General features: G+C 43.1%; 1 protein-coding gene across 3 annotated transcripts in view; it reads right to left on the bottom strand.

The window, feature by feature from the left end:
• Positions 1-22,619, bottom strand: part of ZNF385D (zinc finger protein 385D) — a 694,135-nt gene that overhangs the window by 431,053 nt on the left and 240,463 nt on the right. The gene's annotated exons all lie outside the window — the stretch shown is intronic.

Genomic DNA, 22,619 nt, shown 5'->3' with positions numbered 1-22,619 from the left:
AGGGGGGTTTTAGCGGAAAAGAGGATATTACTCAAAATGTGTGCATGTGAAAAATCTGACACTTCATCAACTAATGTCCATACTCCTTGCGCACATGTGTGTAAATTTGGGTTAATGTCCGAAATTGCAAAATCAGTTAAAAAGTGCAAATATTGCCATTTCTGAATGCAAGCTCCCAGGAAGAGCAGATTTGGACAAGGGTATACCTCCTGTGATATGTGAGGGGTGCGTGTCATTTTAAACGAATGTGTACCTGTGCAAATATGTTTTTTTTTATCAAATATAGATTGTGTGCAATTTGACAGGGGAGGATCCTCTGACCCATAAAACCTACAGCATCACTCTGACTCACAGTTCCTTCCCCAATCATGGGAGAGGGGAGAATTGGCCAATGGCAAGTGTAGAGGGGTAGGGTCTAGTGATGCTGCACACACACCCATTTTAAAAACAGATAAAAGCAGACAGACAGGACAGATAGGGACCTTCAAATCCATTTGCAGCTGGAAGCTCTGCCGGGAAAATCCATACTTTACCTCCCTCAACCTTCAGAGAGCAGACATAGAGACTTCAAATCTATCAAATTTCCAGAACCAGAGAGAGAGCAGAGCTGACCCAGATCACTGTTAGCAGAACCAGAGACCCAGACCAGACCAGCAGAGTAGAGCTGACCCAGACGCTGTGCGCAGAGACCATCCGGGGCGAGTGAAGAAAACCTGACCAGATCCGTGGCGAGGCCCATTCTAATTCAAGAATATAGTGTGAGTACCTAGTAGAACTGTGCAGAACCAATCTCTTAGTTAAAATAATATAATTCAATCCTATTTTAATCTAAGTAGAACTGTCTCCTAACTGTCACCTGTCATTTGTAAAGCTGTCACCTGTCATTTTCTAGTTGCAAGCTGCACTTGTCTTTTTGAATTTTAACATTCCAAATCCGAAAAACTACCTTTATTTAATCGCTCATATCTCCGTAACCGTTTGTGCTAGAGACTTGCAGTAACTTTCCTCTGAAAACTGGGAATCGTGGCTTTTCTACGAACCTAGAACCGCATTCCTACCCCCGATACTTTTGCCGCAATCGCGAAAAACGCACTCGCGAATTTGCCGCGATTTGAAAATTTCTCCACGTGTGAAAACAGAAGCTTCTTGCTTTCAGTTGCCAAAAATTCGTTTAACCTGCTAGTTACTCCTAGATCCTTGCTAAAGTGAGTCTGAACTCATCCCAAGTATATTTCACTCACCCTGAACCTCCTAGAGGGAATTAAAAGCATTTTAGCATATTTTTCACTTCATTGCCAGCACATATAAAAGCATTTTGGGCCTGTGTTTAAAACTCCAATCTGTAATCTAAGCTTGCTGGGGTGAACTGAATTACATTTGATTGCATTTCTGAGAACTGTGTGTTTTCCTTCCATTTCCTTGCATTGCATAAAGGGGGGAGGGGATTGCCAGAGAAAAGTGATTACATTGTTTTCTTGAACGCATATTGAGTATTTTCTGTACTGCGTTTTCATTCCACCTTGCATCCATTTGAAACCATAAAGTATTGTTGCTATCTTATCCATCCTATAACCACTCATCATTGATTATAAAGAAGTGTGCTAGTGCCAGACTATCCATTATTGATTACATATCAGATTAAGTGTGATATCCAATTATTAATTTATTATAAAGTGTGATATATATCTATATTGTTTAAATTCTCAAATTAACCTTTTAACTTGCAAAACAGAACTACTTCTTGGCTCAGTGGGGTCAGGGGGATTCCAATAGAGGGGTGTTATATAGGGGTAGTCATCCAGAACGCATGAACTGGACATAAAGATATATCAATAAGGGTTTCCATTCAGTATCCCAGACTAGGCATTGACTTAGCTGCAGTGTTGAATTGAATCCTCTTACAGCATCAAGACCCTCCTCTTCAAGAAATGGCTCCTCCCTAATAGTCAGCACCTCACACCCTCTAATCCGCACCTAACCTTGATCTGGGTGACCTGGTCCCCTCATTATCTCTCTTGGCTGCTTGTAAATTGTCTTCTGCCCCATTCCCCTTGTTAGCTTCCAGCTTCATTATTCCTCGGCTTCCCCCCCTGTGTCCTTTGCCCTATGATTTAGAAAGTGATCTGTTGCTGCCTGAAGCCAGGTTTGCAGTCAATAAATACAATAATAATAATAATAATAATTATTATTATTATTATTATTAGTATTATTAGTATTATTAGTATTATTATTAGCCTCATTTTTATTGAGCATAATGTTATTAATGTATTGCATATCTTAATACACTACTACTACTAATAATAATAATACTAATACTAATAATAATAATACTAATAATATTAATAATAATAATATTGTTATTAATTATTATTATTTGTATCCATTGTGTTTCTTTGCTAACATCGGGTTCTTTTCAGAATCAAATGCAGTAAGGAAGCAATGAGGGAATACTACTTGTTTTCACTTCTACACGTTTATAGAGAGAGAAGAAAGACTCAGGGAGTTGGTGAGGTGTTCCAATGGTTGGAAGGCTCTGAGTATAAGACCAATGGCAATCGTTCCAGAAGAATCAATCATTGATTCAATTACACAACCTATGAGTGGCAATCTTTTCCCCAAAAGGTTTTGGGTATTTATTAGAAGAATTGACCGAGCCACAGGGATGTGCTTGATTTCACAGAGGATATTTTTGCAAGAATAAATATTTGGGCACATTCAGTCAACCCTGCCTTACTTCAGAAAAGGGAGCCGCCTCCCATTTCCTCTCCTTGTCAATATCTTTTCATGGGTCAGTTCTCCCTGGATTCAGGACATCCTCTGTGGGGACAGTGCATAACTTGTGCATATGACAAGTCCTGAAAGCCTCTCCTATCTCTGGACGTTCTGCCCCCAAAGTACATTGTGCATCTCTTGCACAAAGCTTTGCAAGAATCGCTGGCAGAAATCAGTGTCTAGTAAAGAGCCAACATTATTTCAAATTCGAGACTGCAGAGCTATTGGACTGCCCATCCCATTTCCCACTCCCTTTTTTTTTCTTTACATGGAGGTAGCTAAGGGGTGGCCGATGGGATACGAAGCTCTGGGAGCAATAGGAAGGAGGTGGAGAGCAGACTCGCAGCGAGCTCAAAGGATAGATGTGTTTTCCCTTATCTGTGAACAAAGAATATTTTGCCACCACCTTCTCCAGCTTCATCCATGCAGTCAGCGAGGAGAGAGAAGGAGCAAGGAAAACAGATGAAGGCATCCACAGGAAGAGTGAAAGTGAACCAGAGAACGCATCAAGTCATGTTCAAAGAGTTATGTTATGTCAAAGGTTCTTATACCACACACTGTTGCCACCTGCATAGGCTCTTGGCACTCGGGTATGTTATGTCAAAAGTTCTTATACCATGCACTGTTGCCACCTCCATGGTCTCTTGACGCTCTGGTATGTTATGTTCTGTTATGTCATGTCAAAGCTTCTTATACCACGCACTGTTACCACCTCCATGCTCTCTTTGCACTCCGTATTTTATGTTATGTCAAAGGTTCTTATACTACGCACTGTTGTCACCTCCATGGTCTCTTGGTTCTCTGGTATGTTATGCTATGTCAACGGTTCTTATACCATGCAGTGTTGCCACCTGTGTGGTCTCTTCGCGCTCTGGTATGTTATGTTATGTAATGTCAAAGGCTCTTATACTATGCACTGTTACCACCTCTGTGGTCTCTTGGTGCTCCGATATGTTATGTTATGGTATGTTATGTCAAAGGTTCTCATACCATGCGCTGTTTCCACCTGCATGGTCTCTTGTCAATCGGGTATGTTATGTTATGTCAAAAGTTCTTATACCATGCACTGTTGCCACCTCCATGGTCTCTTTGCGCTCTGGTATGTTATGTTATGTCAAAGGTTCTTATACCATGTACTGTTGCCACCTGCATGGTTTCTTGGCACTCCATTATGTTATGTTATGTTATGTCAAAGGTTCTTATACCACGCACTGTTGCCACCTCTGTGGTCTTGTGGCGCTCCGGTATGTTATGTTATGCTATGTCAAAGTTTCTTATACCACGCACTGTTGCCACGTCTGTGGTCTCTTGACACTCCGGTATGTTATGTCTTGTCAAAGGTTCTCATACCACGCACTGTTGCCACCTCCATGGTCTCTTGGCGCTCCAGTATGTTATGTTATGTCAAAGGTTCTTATACCACGCACTATTGCCACTTGCATGGTCTCTTGGCACTCTGGTATGTTATGTTATGTCATAGGTTCTTATACCACACACTGTTTCCACCTCTGTGGTCTTGTGGCGCTCCGGTATGTTATGTTATGTCAAAGGTTCTTATACCATGCACTGTTGCCACCTTTGTGGTCTCGTGGCGCTCCGGTATGTTATGTTATGTTAAAGGTTCTTATACCACACACTTTGCCACCTGTGTGGTCACCTGGCACTCCGGTATGTTATGTTTTGTTATGTTACTGGGATTTATATAACACACCGCTGTCATTTGCATGGTCTCCAGGCACAGTGCCAGATCTGATAGAAGCGAGGGTGGGTTAGGTTAGAGGTGGGAGAGGGGAACATTCAAGATAGCTTTGCTGAGCAAAGAACATGTGAAAAGAGGGGAGGCCAGATCTGGCAGATGGCCACATTCCACTGTCAAATACTGACAGTTTCAGTTTTATCCACCAGGAACAGATAAGGGATGCGGATGAGGGCGCTCCTCCGCCTCCTGGGGGAAACATACCAGGCACATATCCAATGGATTGTGGGTTGGCCGGACAACCACTGCCTTGGACAGGATTGTGGGGCTAACTGTGTGTTTTCAATACTGAGTCATTTCAGCTATTAACCCCCTACTGTGCACAGCATCAAACCCCTTCCCATCCACGCTCTGTGTCTATAAACGTCATTCTCTCTCAAATCTCACTGGGCCTTAATCACTAATCATTTTTCAGCCAAGTGTATTTTCAGCGGCAAAGTGGAATCTGGCAAATTGCTCCCATTTCATAAAACATAAATATAGTGAATTTGTGGTTGTCCTCAGTGCACATCTGCTGTTTTATAGGCACAAGGATATGCACTCCCACATACACCCGCTGTGCATATATAAAATAGGTGCGTCTGAGTCGCAAAGAAATAGCAATGGACTCGGCCCTGCAGCAATGCTTCCTGCTCCAACTAGCTCTAATCAGCAGGAACAAATGGTACTTTTGAAAACCATTGCCTCGTTACGAGTTTGACTGTGCAGTAAAAAAGTGGCAGTAATCCTGTTGTTGCCACTTTTGTTAGCGGTAACAGAATTTACTGCACCACCAAATTTGGAATTTGACCTTGAAATGGAGGATTCTCCGGCCGCTTGAATCTGGTTGCAAATGCTCATCTTTAAGGCCAAAAATCAACAGATTTACCCGCGGTATTACTTGCTAAAAATCTGCTCAAAATTCCCATAGGGTACCAAGTATTTGAAAAATGCGGGTGTAGACCATCCTACCACCACTCGTAATCCCATGGTAATCCATGGGAATCAGAAGGGTGAACTGTAAAAGAGTTTGGCGGTAAATCAGAAAATGTACCATGGATCAACTCAATGTTTCACACCTCTTTCAGGAAAATAAAAAAATAAATATTATTGTTACCTTTTCACCTGACCAAGTTCAATTTTTTTCGAGGGACTTTCACCTGGTAATGTGCTTCTTTTCCGTGTATTACGATCAAGTGTGTTGACAAATTATGCTAGGTGCACACTACAACAGCACCGCCATGTTTACTTTAACACCCCACTTGTGATGCGCTTTCTCTTGTTATTGTGTTTATATCAGAATATGTAACATGTAATGCATGCAATCTGCACTATGCTTTGCACTGTACTTAGACTGTTATACTTTGTATTACAATAGATACAGATGCATAAGTAGAGCAACAAGCAATGCAAATATATAATTCACCATCACATAAGAAGCATTGGTTTCTTGGTCCACCCTACGTGTTCAATTGATCTTCTGATAGCATTGTCCTGATCAGTCAGATCAATGTTCTTAATATGGAACCAATTCACTAATTATCCTCAATTTATCGCAACTGGGAAGAAACGTCAAGCCCAGCTTACTTACAGTGCTGGGACACCTTCTCCATATTATAATAATAATAATAATTTAGCATTTATATAGCGCTACAAACTCTCAGGCATCTGAGCACTGCTTCTTATTACCCACCGTGTGTGGTGCTCATTTATAGACCTGGGAAGGACGAAAGGCTGAGTTTGGCCCTGCCAGGATTCAAACCTGCGTCAGCAGGCTCTGCACGGATGTCAAAGCGAGCGCTCTACTCGCTGTCCTATTGGACCAGCTATTATACTTATTATTTTTAAAACAATAATATTTATTGAGCACTGACCTAGCATCAAGAAGCAACGGAGCGCTTTACAGAGGTGTACAACTTTACAGATGCATAAGGGAGCGCTTTTCAGAAGTCACAACAGGACAGATATACAGCGGGGGTAGGATACCGAGGGGCACAGAGGAGGGATAGAGCTGTACCGTGTGGCGGGTAGGAGAGGGGCGGGCAGCGTCTAGCTAGTCATGTGACACATGGGAATGGCGTGATGGCATCAGAAGTCCAAGCTTAATGTGACCAGACGAGTGACATGAATGCCTATGTATTTAACTCTGGTAATCCCACCTGTCCAACAACGGCTCTGTATTCAATCCATGCAACCCCTGCATCTGTATTCACTGTATCCATATTTGGGACCTTACAGCCATTTTGTAACATGCTCCTTTTCTTGTTACTGATCTTTGTCTCTTGCTTGACCCAGTATTGCTCCTCACCTTGTAGAATTCATCTTCTAACTGATCTCCTTGTTGGTCGGCCAAACTCAGGATATCTGTATTGAGAAAACTCAGAGGGGAGCTTGACTTCTTTGCCCATTATTGCCATTGGACTGGCAAATGCAATGCGTCAAACACAGCAGTAAGCTACGGTATACCACTTGTATTCCCCTCTTAAGATCCACTTAGCATTCCATGTGCTTAATTGTGCTTAATGTCCATCTTCTGCAGTATTCTATTTGGATTAATAAGTGCACTTCACAAACATTCAGTATCAGTGCAAAGTATTTTTTGGGTAATCTTAGAAGTAGAGATGTCAGCGAGGTCACTCACATAATATCAATTGGCATTATGCGCTGAAATACATAATAATAATAATAATTCCCATTTATATAGCGCTACGAACCCTTAGGCGTCTGAGCGCTTCTCATTACCCACGGTGTGTGGTGCTCATCGGAAGCATGAAGAGAACATATCTCCAAACATCGGATTGAAGCCCATTGGCTAAAGATAAAGGACAGAATCCTTCTTAAAACTATTTCCCTCACTTCTAAATGCCTCAACAATCAAGCACCCCCCTACCTAGCGGAAAGAATCAACTGGAGACCCTCTAACCGACTGACGAGATCTGCCAATACCTTCCTACTGGAAGTCCCCAGATTCAAACTTACCACAGCGGGCGGTGCAAGTTTCCCAGTTAGAGCTGCACAATCATGGAACACACTCCCACCCGACCTTAGATGCCCTTTACCCTACACAAGATTCAGATCCTACGCTCTCAAATGGCTGCACAACAACGACATGCAACGTCCCTCACCCTAGTGGTAACGGCACAACCTGTTATAATGCTGCTCTTTTTGCGTTTAAACTTGATATTTTATATGCATTGTATCACCTACTGTAACCAACCACTGTTTCTCTGTAACAGCCTGTGTCAGGCTTTGTAACTAAGTTTCGAGTCCTCTTGTACTGCTGCGCCCAGATGCCCACGGGCTCGGAGCGCATTACCAAATAAAAAAAAAAAAAAAAGATGCTTTTGGCACTGCCCGATTCGAATTGACAGCAGTCGGCAGGTCTGCATGGATGTCAAAGCGAGCGCTCTACTCGCTGTGCTATCTAACCAGCTAGAATGTTCTTTGTTTCCTACTTGTTAAAATGGACATACTTTCCTTTTCACAATGGTCTGAGCGTAGCGTTCTGGCTGGGCGATTCAGTAAAAACGTCACTTTTCAGTATTGTAAGGAGGCCCAGGGCTCTTTTTGAGTGGGTGAGAACGTTTATCACAGTAACAAAAATATCTTATTTGATGATAAAAAAACATCTACTGAAGGTGACGTTAATTGTATAACTAAGGCTGCAAGGCAACACCCTCGCCATGCACACTTATCCATTTTCAGGATTGTCTTTATTTATTTGAGCATCTGGTCTGCACAAGGTCCATCACCAGGGAAGTCTCGGAAAGAACAAAAGAACAGCAGTGAAAGAGACATGGGTTCTGATTCAGAGCTTCGTTTGCACCATGAAAAGTCACTTCGCGGACCTTACAGCGCGCGCACAGCTCCTTTTTCCCATTCGTAGATCAGACTTTGCGTGTAATACTGAGGCCTTGTGCGGGTCTGCCAAGCCTTTGCGTGCAGTCAATGGCTTTGCCCAACTCCACGCAAAGTGTGGAGCGGGCCTACACAAAGAAAGAAATAGGAGGCAGAACATGCACACTCCCCATTCTACTGGCAAAATGAGGAAGAACAAGGAATAAAATGGGCTTGTTGAGGGATGGGCCATGCGAAGAAATTGCATACCCAGTCAGACGCAAACCCAACTGAATTCTTGGATCTCAATGCGCAACTTCACGTCAGGAAAAGTAACACGCAAACCTTGTGATCTTACCATTACATGATAGAAGGCACAAAGTACTAAATACCTGTAAAGGTTATATTTACACAGCAATTTAAGGGTGACGGCACATAGTTCAGGTGCCACTTTAGGGGAGATTGTATGCAGATTAGTGGGGTACTTCCTTGAATTACGGGGGTTCGTACTCAGATTACCCAGCGCTGCCTTGAGTTACGAGAAATGGAACGCAGATTTTCAGGATGCAGTTTTGGGTTAAGGGGGTTCATACTCAGTCTTCACAGGGTGCTGCCTTGGTTTGAGGGGGGGACGGCCCGCTGAATTGCTGTGGTGATTGATGGGGGGGATAAGGAAGGCGCAAAAGTTGGTATATGTCGCTGGTTTTGGTTTGTGTGGGGGTGTGATGTGGGCGCTCTGGGCGCTACTCTATTTTCTTGGCGCATCGGGTTACTTTGTGGTTAGAAACCCATGAATACGCGAAACTCGCATGAATTACCTCTGCCTGCAAGTAGGCTCAAAGTTGTTTTAGACGCAATGTATTTTTCGGGAGTTTTGCGGTTTTTCTATGAATCAGTCCCATGATAACATAGAGCCATGCAAAAGGCTAGCGGATCATGGATGGAAGCGAGCTGGATGGAGAGAGAGTGAGTTCCGCCAGCAGGGATCCAGTACAGAGAAGGTGCAGCCTCTACATTTTATACTGGTGTAACTGGCCTGCAAGCAGCAGGTAAAGGAGCGGTGGTTGCGTAAAGGTTGTTGTCAAAATGAGTCAGAGTTGCAGTGTCATTTGGGATAGAGAATATAGAAATCTAAAATCAGTTGATGAGGAAGGACAGAAGCCTATGTACACACTGAAGAGAACGAGTGGCAGAAATGAACACAGAGAGAGGCCAAAGGAGAAAGATGCGCACTTAAACGTGAAAAGGGATAATGATTGTGTGGGTTCTGTCTGACAGGTATAAGGGAGCCTGGTAAGGGTGGAGACACCTTAACCGGCACAATGGGGGTTGACTGGAGAGTAATGGTGATCCAATGCTGTGGAGAAATTCAAGAGTATCAAGGCACCCACTTCTAGAATATTGGAAGGAGGACCTTGATAGAGCGTGTGTGGTGTACACTAGAGTGCCTTCATTGTCATACCAGGATACAATGTAGAGGGCTGCACCTTCTCTGTTCTGGATCCCTGCTGGTGGAACTCTCCCTCACCCCCCGCCTCTTACACCATGTAAATTCAGCATGATTGCTTTTTGCACCACGGGCAAACATTTTGCTTGTGAAGTGCCATTTGTATATGTGTAGGAACATGGTGACGAAATACAAATAAATGCTGTTAGGAAATAACTGATAGAGCTACAACCCTTGCCCCCCATCCATTACCATGGTGGAGAACAGGTGTGGAGGTGAGGAAGCAGTGGGGGTGGCGCTATGCCAGCCGCATCAAGGTGGTAGAGGTAGGTTAGGGCATCAGAGGGCATAATGAGGAGGATATGGCTTGGTGCGATGAGTCGTCATGTCAAATCGGATATTAAATTATGCCTCTTATTACAAACGATTAGTATTTATAGTGGCCTACGCCAAGTTGCTTAAAATTGTACGAGAATAACTCTCTACGGCAAGGTCTTGACCTTAGAAATTGATGTAAGCCGCCATCTTGAATCAAGCCTCCATTTTAGGTTAGAAACAGCCATTTTGGGGTTTTATACAAAGTCACCCTGTAATCTAAAATGGCTGTCTCGTGTGTCCTTGTTCTTGCCTTAACCTCTCCGACCTCTGTAGGGGAGTTAATGTCCAACCTGCCCTCAGGCTATATGTTAGGGTCATGTAGACCTTGTCCTTTGTTGACCTCGGGAGCAGGGGATTACTTGAATTAGCAAAGTTAAACTACAAGTATACAAGAACAGTAATGCTATCCAAATATAATAAGTGAAACATGTGTTTGGTCTGTATTAAACCAGCATGTAAAGAGTGTAAATGTTAGATTAAAGAATAATGGAGTGTGTTAGTAAATGTATTAAAAAAGTAAACCGCATACACGAGATATGTAAATTAGGAAAGTGAACCTGGCGCGAGCCTAGCCCAGAGTATGATTAACCTGTAAGAGGGCTGGACATCATTTTACAAATTGTATAAATGCGTCGATGTCCAGCTAGGAAATTCTGTTCACTGCTCACATTGAACCCTGCTGGTGGTCTCTGTGATGTATTGACGGCCAAATAGCTATTTGTGTACTTTGTTGAATTCTGTTCAGTTTCGTAATAAAGATTCTGGGAATCTTTGCAAGCCCGTGTCGGTGTATTTTCCTTTGCTCGGTGTAACAGCCGTAAAATTGTATTTTTTCTGATTCCACAGTCAGCATGGGCTGTGCCCACATTGCGCATGGCAGGGGTTCAGCCCTTCTTGCTTTGTGGCAGAACGCATCACTCTGCAGTGGATTTAACCCCTTAACTGCCAGGCTATAATGCAAGTCTATGCAAAAAGAATGAGCATACTCGTCCTTGGCACTTGAAAGGCCCCACTCACTTCCAGCTTTCAAAACTGCCATCCAGCCCCACCAACATTTTTAGACTGGCTCCGCCCACGTCGGCTTGCTTTTAACACTGCTTGCACCAATAGGTTTCAGTCCATGTTTGGAGCAGTCTGATTGGCTGTGGCGAATGTGCCATGTCTGTAATGTGTCCTTAACTTACTTGAAGATTCCACACCAACGCAGTTTAATGAAGCCCTTTTATTGTCTTCAGTGATTATAGATTCTGACAATAAGGGCAGAACCGTACATGTGTTCACTAATGGGAACATTGGATGCATCAAAGGAATATAGATCCGTGTCAGTGCTTTTCTCTATATCAATCAATCAATATCCATTTGTAAGAAAATATTGACCAGCAATGCAGAGAGCACAGAGCCTGATAGATCGAAATGTATCGCGCGCAATGAGCAAGCACGGCGGAGCACACATTCACATTTCACGTTGAGGCGTTTGCCACCACATTTCCACTGTGCTGTAATTACCTGGCTTTACCAATGTTTATTTTGAATCAGGACTTCAGTGCTAGGATCCGCAGTGAGGAGACACATATTGCCTACAAATGAAGTGGCTCAAAGCACGCTTGAATAGGACATGTTTAATACAGCTACAGTTCTGTTACTGCTGCAATTAAGTTATTATTCACAATTTATACTTTTTATCCTTACCAAATGTGTAACTCTTGCCTGTCTTGCCCTCCAACCAAACTAAACTAAGCCCTCCTGTACTTTCTACCCCTAGGTTGCGCCGATGGTCCGCTTATCTAGGGTGAGGGGATAGTTTAAGAGAACTTGCCTTATCACTAGTCTTTTGCAAACAGGTATTGTGGTTATCTATAACCAAGAACCGTTGTTGCCAAGTTACTGAACAATAGAGATCATGACACTATTCTGCACATGGCGCGCAACTATGGTCCCGCGCTAAAATAACCTTCTTCACAGAATCCACGAGAGCAGTCCAAAAAGGCTCCGCAGTGGTTTGAATCTGTCAAATGGAAACTGCAATCCACCGCAGGGACATATGCTCAGTCCTTCCCAGCGCAACTTACAAAGTACTCGAACTGAAAATTTCTTTACGGACACCCAGGGAGCATGGAACTGGAGAGAATTATAGGTGGACGGTAGGCTCCCAACCATGGATGATCCCAAACGTCCCACGCTACTTCCGACCCTCTCAGAAGAACCCAGGGAAATACTGGATGAACGGGCCTTTGCCTCATTGGACACAGGATGAGATCCCCACCTTCTGACGTGATAATGAACACAAGGTTCATCGGGGGGGGGGGGGAAGCAGGGGGGGGGGGACAATACATCTGAAAATGAACTTGGGCTAGTATGCAGAGCCAACTGGACCTGAAGGCTGTGAAAGCCCCTGACAGTTGACACGTATTGTTACTGGTATCTGTTGAGTCAGCTTTGCTGGCATGTTGCATGTTTGGGCGATGGGCACTTCAAATTGGGTGGAAGTATAAGGCGGGGGGAATCAGGTTGTATACTTGTTTCTAAAAGTTACACAGCCTACTAAGGACACTATGATAAATGATGCCCAGATGGTTTACTCTGCTTCAAACACACACGCTCACTTTGCACTTCTGTTGAGGACTAATACTGACGTCATATACTTAAAAATAGGAGGCTATCACTTCTCTCGTGAAATGTCAATGACCTCTGTGATTGGATCAAAAGGGGGATTGTTCTACAATACATAAAAAGACACACGCTGGATGTCCTCTTACTACAAGAGATGCACTTGGTGGGGAGAGAATGCAGGTTCTTTAGAAGGACCGACTACAGAAGTAATGTACATGCAGGTTTCTCAAGGGGTCTAGGGTAGTGACGATTTTGTTCCACAAACGTTTACCGGTTGCACTCACTATGGTTATACAGGAGCCCCGCGGCATGTATGTTTTGTGTATGCTCCACGGCTACCAACCATGGAACTCCTGCAGGACATTCAAAGCCTGTTGGTATGACATCCGACTGATATGTGGATCTTGGGGCGAGACTTTAACTAAGTAATGAATTAAGAATTAGACCGTACTCACCGCCGGGCTAGACCTTCGAATGCACATTCTAGATTGTACACTTCTACCTCAGTACTGGGTTTGGCTGACATATGGAGGTCACTTCATGCTCAAATCAGGGGTTTCTATTTTCACTCCGGTGTTCATGCATCCTTATCGTGGTTAACTCATTTTTGATTCCACAAGGCGAAATGGCATCACTGTTGATAGAGATCAGAGATAACAATCCTCGAACAGAGAGACTTTGGCGTTATAATAGCTGGTACCTGGGGCGGCTCCCCGAAATAATGTAAGGGCGAGCAGTCAAAATGGAAGAATAGTTTATGATTAACACGCAGCCTGTTGACAACCCAGTAACGTTATGGGAGAGGTTAAAAACTAATCCGGGGGAAGCAATTAGCGTGTCATAATCCAACCCACACACGAAATATGGAAGAAATAGTGGCCACCTAATGCAACTGGAAGGTGATTTTCTCTCCACACATTTTAGTGACTCACAAGGAGTACTCCTACGAACTAGAGAGAAATACCTAATATCTTAATAATGTTCACCAAGCACACTGGGATAACATTACTCGAGTCTATGAAGTAGGAGATAAAGCTGGGTAAATATTGACATGGTTCGAAAGAGGACATAAGGATCCAGATATGTTAGGGAGATGGAAGACAGGGTGGGAGGACGAACATCAGCTGGCAGGGAGGTAGCGGACGCGTTTGCCAAATATTATGAGAGGCGCTATCAGACACCACAAATGCCAGAGGCTCCCGATGAATCTGTCACCGTGGATGAGCTTGTGTTACTGCATACTAGGGAACAACGAAAACCCTAGGTTGAGATATTACGGAAGAAGAAATCGCTCATGCAATCTCAGATCTCCAATCTGGGAAGTCACCGGGTCCAGTCCCAGTGGAGCTTTGGAAAACACACAGCAATAGAATCACTAAACCAATGCTTGACCTCTTTAAAAAAAGCAGGGAATTGGGCAAACTTCCCCCGGATCTTCATCAAGCAACAATAGTGGTTATCACCAAAATGAATATCCCCCCTTACTGAATGCTCCTCAAACAGACCCATATTGCGCATCAATGCTGAAGATATAATCCTAGCTAAGATCTTTGTCAGCCGTTTGTTGAAGGTTATTCCATCAATAATACAGCCTGATCAATGCAGGCTTTTGCCCGATAGGTCCACCAGAAAAGAATTTAAGGTGGCTCCATGTGGCAATTGCCCATGCCCATCTCATTCAAATCCCACTCTCTATCCTCTCCATTGACTTCGAGAAATTGTTTGACTCTGTGGTGTGGGATTTCCTTTGGAGGATACAGCAGTGAATGGACCTGGGTACTGAATTCATACGTTGGATCAGGTTACTATACGAAAAAAACGAATAGCGAGGGTCAATGTCAGTGGCGCGTCCTCCAAAACATTCCTGTTGGGGCCAGACAGGGTTGTCCCCTCTCTTTGCTTCTGTTCACCCTGGTCATTGAAACTGCTGTAAATTTGGTTGAGAACTGACCCGACGTGGCACGTCCTTTTGTGGCCCACTGGACATGAAGACAGAGTGTCCCTGTATGCAGATGATCGCCTAATCTTCTTTGGTGACCCCATTTGATCCTCTCCAAGGGTGAAAGAAATTCTGAAAGAGTTTAGGATGGTCGGTCCGTGGACTAGTGGTGTATTGGCACAAATCAATATCGTTTTCCCCACAAGGAATGGAACTTGCTATCCCCCCAGTATGTATTTGCCATATATTCCGTGAATCGTTGAACTATCTGGGCATTCCCATCTGTAAACACAAGCGGGTATCTCTCAAACACAATTCACCGTTCTCACCCCTGCAATTTTGTAAGTTGTTCTTCATACTGTTTTCAGGTTGTGGTTAAATTGTTATCTCATGCTTGCTGTATTGTTTACTTGTTCTCATGTAAAGCACTTTGGAGTAAAGGGCTATATAAATTCAATAAAATACAAATAAATACAAATACAAACACAATGATGGAGGCAACAACTTCCTGCTTCCTTCAAGACATCAAACACTAGAAATCTCTGCCAATATCTTTGCTAGGGAGGGCTACAGCGCTGACCTCACGGGATGTGTGCATTTATCAGAAAATCCAGATTCTATTAAAAAATGCTCTCAGAGCAGCATTGAATATTCCCAAAAAAGATCATATCTCTGACACAAGAAGATTGAACAACTGGCTCTCCACATTGGAGAACATCTAACTAAAAGTTGCTTCACTTGTACATAAATGTCTTAATAATGCCACCCCACGATACCTCATAGACAGATTCAAGAGACACACTTCCAACAGCCCTACTAGAACTGCCAACTCCAACCTCCTGACGGTGCACAGATTCAAACGATCGAAAACCAGAGGAAGTAGCTTGCCGGATAAAGCCGCACAACTTTGGAACTCACTTCCTCCATCCTTAAGAGTAGAGAAAACATTTCCACGCTTTAGGCACATCCTCATTGATTAAGGAAAATGACCACTAACACATAGACTGCCCCACCCAACGCCTCCACTCCCTCCTGTCTGTTTTCTCCCTGCCTGTATCCACCTCCTTTATCTTGACTGTTACATTCTGACTTCTGCCCATACTAATCCAGCCACTTCCAGCGACACTGCCCCTCTGTACATAATCTGTATATATATGCATATAACTGCACAGCAATGTAACCAAAGCTGAAAATGTTCTTGTTGCTTTCTTTGCGCCCTGATAACCCCGGGTCTGGCACGCGTTATAAATAATAAAACAAGCAAACAAACAATATACTCTACAAGATGCTGATGCATCAGAGGGTATGACGTTCATTCATCATCCATTTCTTTTCACAGCACTTTCTGCTGAAAATGTTTTGCTGGAGAAAAACATTACAAAATATGGGGGTCATATAAGGGGTAGGGTGGGGTGGTGTATAGGGAATACATAATAGGGGAGGGGAGTTTGGGGGGACCCTCCCAAATAATAAAAATAAAAGAATTCAGCAAAAAATGCAGTGAAAGAAAACGGGCGTAAAATGAACATAGACGAGTGTCAGACATACGTATACGCCTTACCAAATACCCCATCACAATTCTAAAATCAAGTTTGATAGAGTGTACGCTATTCTTAGAGACCTGCTGTGGCAAGGCTTCCAACCCTGAATTGCCCTCACAACATACAAAATGCAGTCTGGTAGGGAGGAATTGGGGTACCCGATTTTAGGAAATATTATTGCCCGACACAATTGGTGACGCTATTCATGTTGCACTTGATGCCAGTCTCAACACTTTTAAGATCTTTAATAACAAGCATTTGTTTACCCCATTTTTAAAGGTGCATTATTTATCAACCTCATAAGTATAAAAGACTAAGTCAGTCCTAGCTCAGGATTCAAACTTGCTAAGTGCAGGCTTCCCTCATGTTAGATAAAATGTTTTCAATGGGACTTTCACATGTTAAAACATTTTTATTAAGTTAGACCCCGAGACTATAACCATTTAGCTTTCCACCCTTGCCTGGAATTCCAAATGCACTTTCTGAAACAATATTGCAGCACCTCGTAACACCTCAGAGAGAGTTGAATACCTGCAAATGTTATCTCCGAAGCTTCCTCATGAGGTTCTGCAGAAGACTGAAGACTTGGTTCACTCAGCAACCACTGTGAATCCTCCCTCCCCAATTGAAAGTCAAGCATGCTCCTTCGCTCATCAGACCGACCAGAAATCCCCATATGGCCATGTCTTCTCCTCTCTCCTTCCTCTCTTGTTTTATGGACTTGCAATGAATGAGCATGTGTGCACCTCCACCACTGAAGGCCCTCCTTTGTGGTGCAAACCTTCCAACGCTTCTCCTGCCTTACTCATATTGTGTTGTTCTGTCATGTTATGTATTGTAAGTAATGGTTTAATCAATATCACAAATATTTTAAATAATCTTATTTTGATGTCATGTGTTATTCTTTGGATGATTTTGATCAGGCTGCAAAGAGCCTTGCTATAATCCCAGCACCACCTCCAGTGCTCGCCCGCCAGTCTAGAGCACTCACTTGTGGAGTATATATACCATTTTCTGAAAAGGTTCTTTATGGTTCAGATTTCCTGCCTGTTATTTCGTTTTTATTTTTGTTTTCTTTATTTATTTATTTATTTTATTTGGGTAATTATTGCATTATACGAAGGCACATGAGTTCACCAGGTCCCTCTATCTAAGTGTTTCCAAGAAGCTCATTATTCTGATCCATATATGGATTAAAAATAATAACTCCAGGGAGGGCACGAGGGCGATAGCAGATGAATCAAGATGGAGAGTGGTCTCCTACTTTAATGCACACTCCTGTTCCTCAAAATATCGGTAAGTGCATTACTGTCACAAACACAGTTAAAATTAACCAGCTTCTGTGCTTTGCATTTGTGACAGAGGTGCCCATAGTCCCGACAACTCACATGGCAGAGCTGTTTATACCAATGAAATGATGACAGGGACATATAAACACATAAAGTGCCCCTACACTATTAGCACATGGAGGTCATTATTGACCACCTTTCATCCAATCAGAAGGCACAGAGAGCAGTCAATAACAACTGCTACTGTCGGCATACTGAACATTATGGGCCTCATTACGAGTATGGAGGTAGCCATGCCGCTAAAAGCGGAATGGCTACCTCCATACCGGGTTCCAGGTCCAGGTCCCACAAAAGGGGACTTACCCGGCCATTCCAACCTTGGATGGCCCGATAAATCCCTTTCACGGGACCCGGACCCGGTACATCCCCATTCCCAATGGGATTGGGGAGGATGCTAGCAACGAACCTGTTAGCATCCTGGACTGCTAGCGGGACCCGCAGCAGTCCTCGTAATAGGGCAGCCCATAATGAACGGTGCCGGTCTCCTAATGAGGCCCAATGTCGTCAAAGCAAATAGGGAAAAACAATGCAAATGCAAGGCACGATATTGTTTTCCACGAGACGCTTCCTCTCTGAGAGGGCCCTTTTCCTATTTAACGCAACAATGGGAAAGCTAAAACAGGGTTTTACCTTCTTGGAGAAGGATCTTTTAATTGTACATGACATATGACACCTAATGCACGCACGTTAATATCGCTCAGTATAACCAGCACGTCAATATAAATGATTAACGTATGAAGACAACCTTATTTAAATATTACAAAATAAAAACACATTTAATTTACTTCTTCACTTTGTCTGTTTACTTCACTCACAATTAAAGTCACATTTTTACTTCACCACAGAATACCAAAACCGTGTGATAATAGCCTGACGGACCTCGGGAGCGGTCATTATCACTTGCGATAATGACCTTTCCCCAACTTATGGACCATGACAAATTACCTCTGCGTGGTCTATAAGCCTATATTATTTTTAATAAGTAGTTCTGACAATACGCGTCAGAAATTAAAAATAGCAGTGCGGCATTGCAGTCTCTCCAAAAATCTTTCCAACATGAGCCGGACAAAGGCATTAACACATTGCAGAATATGCACAATTTGCACATGACCTAATTCACAAAGCACATTTGGGCTTGTGCAGTTTGTAATTCCTGCATGTCACTCGTACTGGCAGCCATGCACACGCTGTGCATGCAGGCGTAGGGTCACTCAGCGGTCAGCGAGTGTGTATTGGTCATGGTGTCACTGGCTTGTCCAGCGATGCACTCCATTTTGGATTCCCCCATTCCCAGAGCTCTGCTACTCGTGGTCTGAGGATGCTCTGGCTGCGTGCTGAGGAAAGTACGAGGCAAACGGGAATCTGTTTCCACCCATGTCTGCCCAGTGCTTAATTTATGGGGGTGTTTGCCAGGGCTCAGACCTGCACTTATTTCTGAGCGCCAGCACTTATTGTCTCAGACTCAAATTGATTATGAAGTGATTATAGCCAGAGCATCCATCAACCCCAATGAGCAGGTGCAAGCTGTAGTTTAACCCCAAATTATATGATATGATAGGTTATTTATAACGCACTTAATACCCAGAGGTTTCTAAGCGTGGACCCGGGGATCAAACCTGTGTTGCTGCATGTCGTCTTGCTTCCCAGGCGAGAACGTTGCCCCAGAGCTATCCTCCCAAGACGCGTGAACACTGTGGGGAGCAGCTGTCGGTGGTGGCAGCAATGGTGGGGAACTGCCCCCCGCCAGGTCACAACCATGCTGGAAAATGTTTGGACCCTGTCAATTATTCTCTTACAAATTAAGCACTGTGGCTACCTTATTTACAGTTTATCATATGTGTAGTTGAATGTGAAGCATGCATCGCAAACAACAAGCCCACCCCTAAGAAGATGCTCCAAGCACCATGCCGGGTGGCTGCAAGTGGCAGCAGCATGTCCCTAGTCTTCATCAGCATTGGGGATGTGTGCGAATGCAGAGGTATATTGCAGGTCCCCTTTTTTAAATTGATTTAGAAGGGACAGCAGACAGATCCCATTTGTAAATGAGTGCCCAGTGTAGTTTTTAAAGATGGTCACCATTAAGTCAATCGTTTTATGAGGATTGACAGGGTCCTCTTGACATCATTAATGAATAGTGTCCATGATCAAGAGGCAGTTTATAAGACCTGAAACCTAGGCGGCTTAACCAGTATGAGCATTGCTCCTATAAGGCATATCACAAAGTATCATATGTACCAATTGCCTAGAGGTACTCCAACGGCTTGTATTAGATACGTGTTAGGTCTAACCTCTATTAACGCAAGGGTCTTGTGGAACATGCTCTCTATTTACAGGAATGTGATTGGAGCAGACAAGCTCCCTCAGTACTAAATCTTGAGTGCAAATGAAGCAAGTGAGTCTCTCTTCGACAGATGGAAACAAATATGTGATCTGCTCCTGCATCAACTAAATTTGATCAACTAAATTCGAACAACAAAGCCTTGATAGGCAACCCGAATGTTGTAAAAAAAAAAGATTGTGTGTTCAAGACTGGTGTGAAACGTCAGAGCAGAGAGCCATTCAAAGGTGTATGGCACAAGCTGCATCTGAAACGAAAGCAAGAAATACACTTACTAAGTATTTAGAAATATTTCCATGCAATAAGAAGAGGAACATTTTCATGGAGCTACGGTTAAAAACTATTCCGAACCAAAGAGGTTGTCAACCTGAGAAGTAGAAGAAATGAGCCTGACTCTCAATACAGGTTCTGTGATGCGAGCAAAGAAACATTGAAACATCTAGTGTTGTATTGCAGAGAGCTCAGAACCAAATATATGGGTAGCGAATTTGCCAAAATACCACATTTAAATGGAGAGGAATGGTGGAATGTGATGGCTGACAGGAGTGATAAAAAACTAGTTTTCGCGTTAACATTCTATTTTGAACAACTGGAAATGAGGCTAATAACCGAAGAACGATGAGTTGCCAATTTAAAGCAAGGAAGGAAACATCAAGAATGTCACCAGGATAAGGATTGCGGTGTGACCGATTATCTTGTCTGTGGATGATTTGTGTTTAAATCTAGTTCATTAGTATTTTAGGTTTTAACAGTGGATCGGTTGAGATGATTGGAAAGATGGTTTCAGAAATAATATTTTAAAAGTTTGTAATAAACTGTATAAAATAAAAATAAAAATATGTACCAATTAATCTGTTTGTCATAATCCACACAAGAGTGACAGAGGTTTTGAATTAATCATAACCACTGGTATGTTTCAGGCAACTCTGCAAATCATCGTTTTTACACCTCCCTATTGGCCAGCTAGAACATATATTTTTTTTAAACTGTGTTTATCATTTCAAGAAACATGTAACAAATAGCAGAATGAGTACAATGTAGTTCTTTGCAACGCAACAAAAAACTTAATTTAAGGCATATTGAGAAATACAATTCAGCAAAACCAACAGATAACAGAAACAACCACTCACTAAAACAAAACAAAAAACGAAACAACGTTTATAAAGCTAGAAGCCTTCTAACAAGTCTAACACCCTGATTCTTGGAATTATTTGCATGAAAAACGCAGATTTGCGCGCCTTTCTGCCCGAAAATCCCTGTTTGAAGAATGGGGGTTTTGCCCAGAAAGGCGCGCAAATCTGTGTTTTTCACGCAAATAATTCCATGAATCAGGCTATAAATCTCCTACCCTTGGGATTATACAAGTACAGTAACTTTTCACATTATCTCTATTGCCACCAAACCGATATTAATTTACCCCAAAACCAGAAGAAAAGGATATGGCGAGTGACTGCCATAGATAAGGGTGTATGTACCACCAGCTACTAAGCGATGGCTTTTAACAATAAAGGACTTGATGCTCATTTATAAACAAGAAGCAGTCTGCGCTCTATTTTTCATATACCCAGGTATACTGACCACCTACAAGCAGCCAAATCCCCCATCTGTTGTACCCTTTCCCACCATTTGTGCACCGCTGATGTATTGCGTTTGTGGGCCTACACGCGACAACAGTCCATGGGTGGAGCGCATCTCCCTAACAGCGCAGAGTTAAAATGCACTATCAGTAGCTCATTGGCTACCTCAGGATAATAACATCCAATTATCGTGCAGACCACAAATCTGTAAAGATTTCAATAAATTGACTTAAGAGGTTTTACCAATTCACTTGACAATTGTAGATTAAATGTTACAGATTTACAACCGCCGCGAGTACATCATTATCTTGGCAGCAAATTTGCAACTGATTTTGAAGTAATCTGATGAATCCATTCCTTAACTGTTACTGCCAACCCCCACAATATTGATACAAAGTAGGGAAATATCATTATCATCCCATTAATACACAATCCTGCTTAGTCCTGAGGAAGCTCCCAGAGACAGAAACACGTTAGCTATAGCATTTGAGCATTCCAAAATAATATATGTAACATCTGCAGTTTTACAAAACGTGTCATCCCAATATGCAGAGTTGAATTCCAGTTACTTTTAAATAAAAAATAAAAAAAACATGATCAATGTTATCAGTCAACGGTGGAAAATGGACTACTCATTCTATAATGCCTTTTTCTAGATATAGGATTCTAGCATGCTGAGTGTCCAGTGTAGCTTGCTCTGCCTAATCACAACACTCATTGGCCCTCATTACGAGTTCGGCTGTAACCATGCCGCTATTTGTGGCATGGCTGCCGCCGAAATCGCGTCGGGGTCCAGATCCTCGGAATGAGGACTTACCGGGTCATTCCGAGTTTGGAAGGCCCAGTAATTCCTCCCTCCAAGGACCCGGACACGGTCCTTCCCCATTCCCATTTCAGCCCCCATAGGGCTGAATGGGAATGGGAGAGGGAGGAAACAACGGGCCATTACGAGATGGCCCGTTGATTGCTCCCTCTTCCCCTCGCGGGACCAGGTAAGCACGCCTGGTTTTCCCAGGCATGCTTACCGTGTCCCGCGAGGGGAACTCGTAATGCGGCGGTACGGGGTGAACGGCGCCGGCACCTTTTACGGCACCGT

The sequence above is a fragment of the Ambystoma mexicanum genome, chromosome 2q (assembly GCF_040938575.1).
Source record: "Ambystoma mexicanum isolate Mex_15411 chromosome 2q, UKY_AmexF1_1, whole genome shotgun sequence".
Lineage (NCBI taxonomy): Eukaryota > Metazoa > Chordata > Amphibia > Caudata > Ambystomatidae > Ambystoma > Ambystoma mexicanum.
Note: the sequence above shows the minus strand (reverse complement) of the source record. Positions and strands in the feature narration are given on the sequence as shown.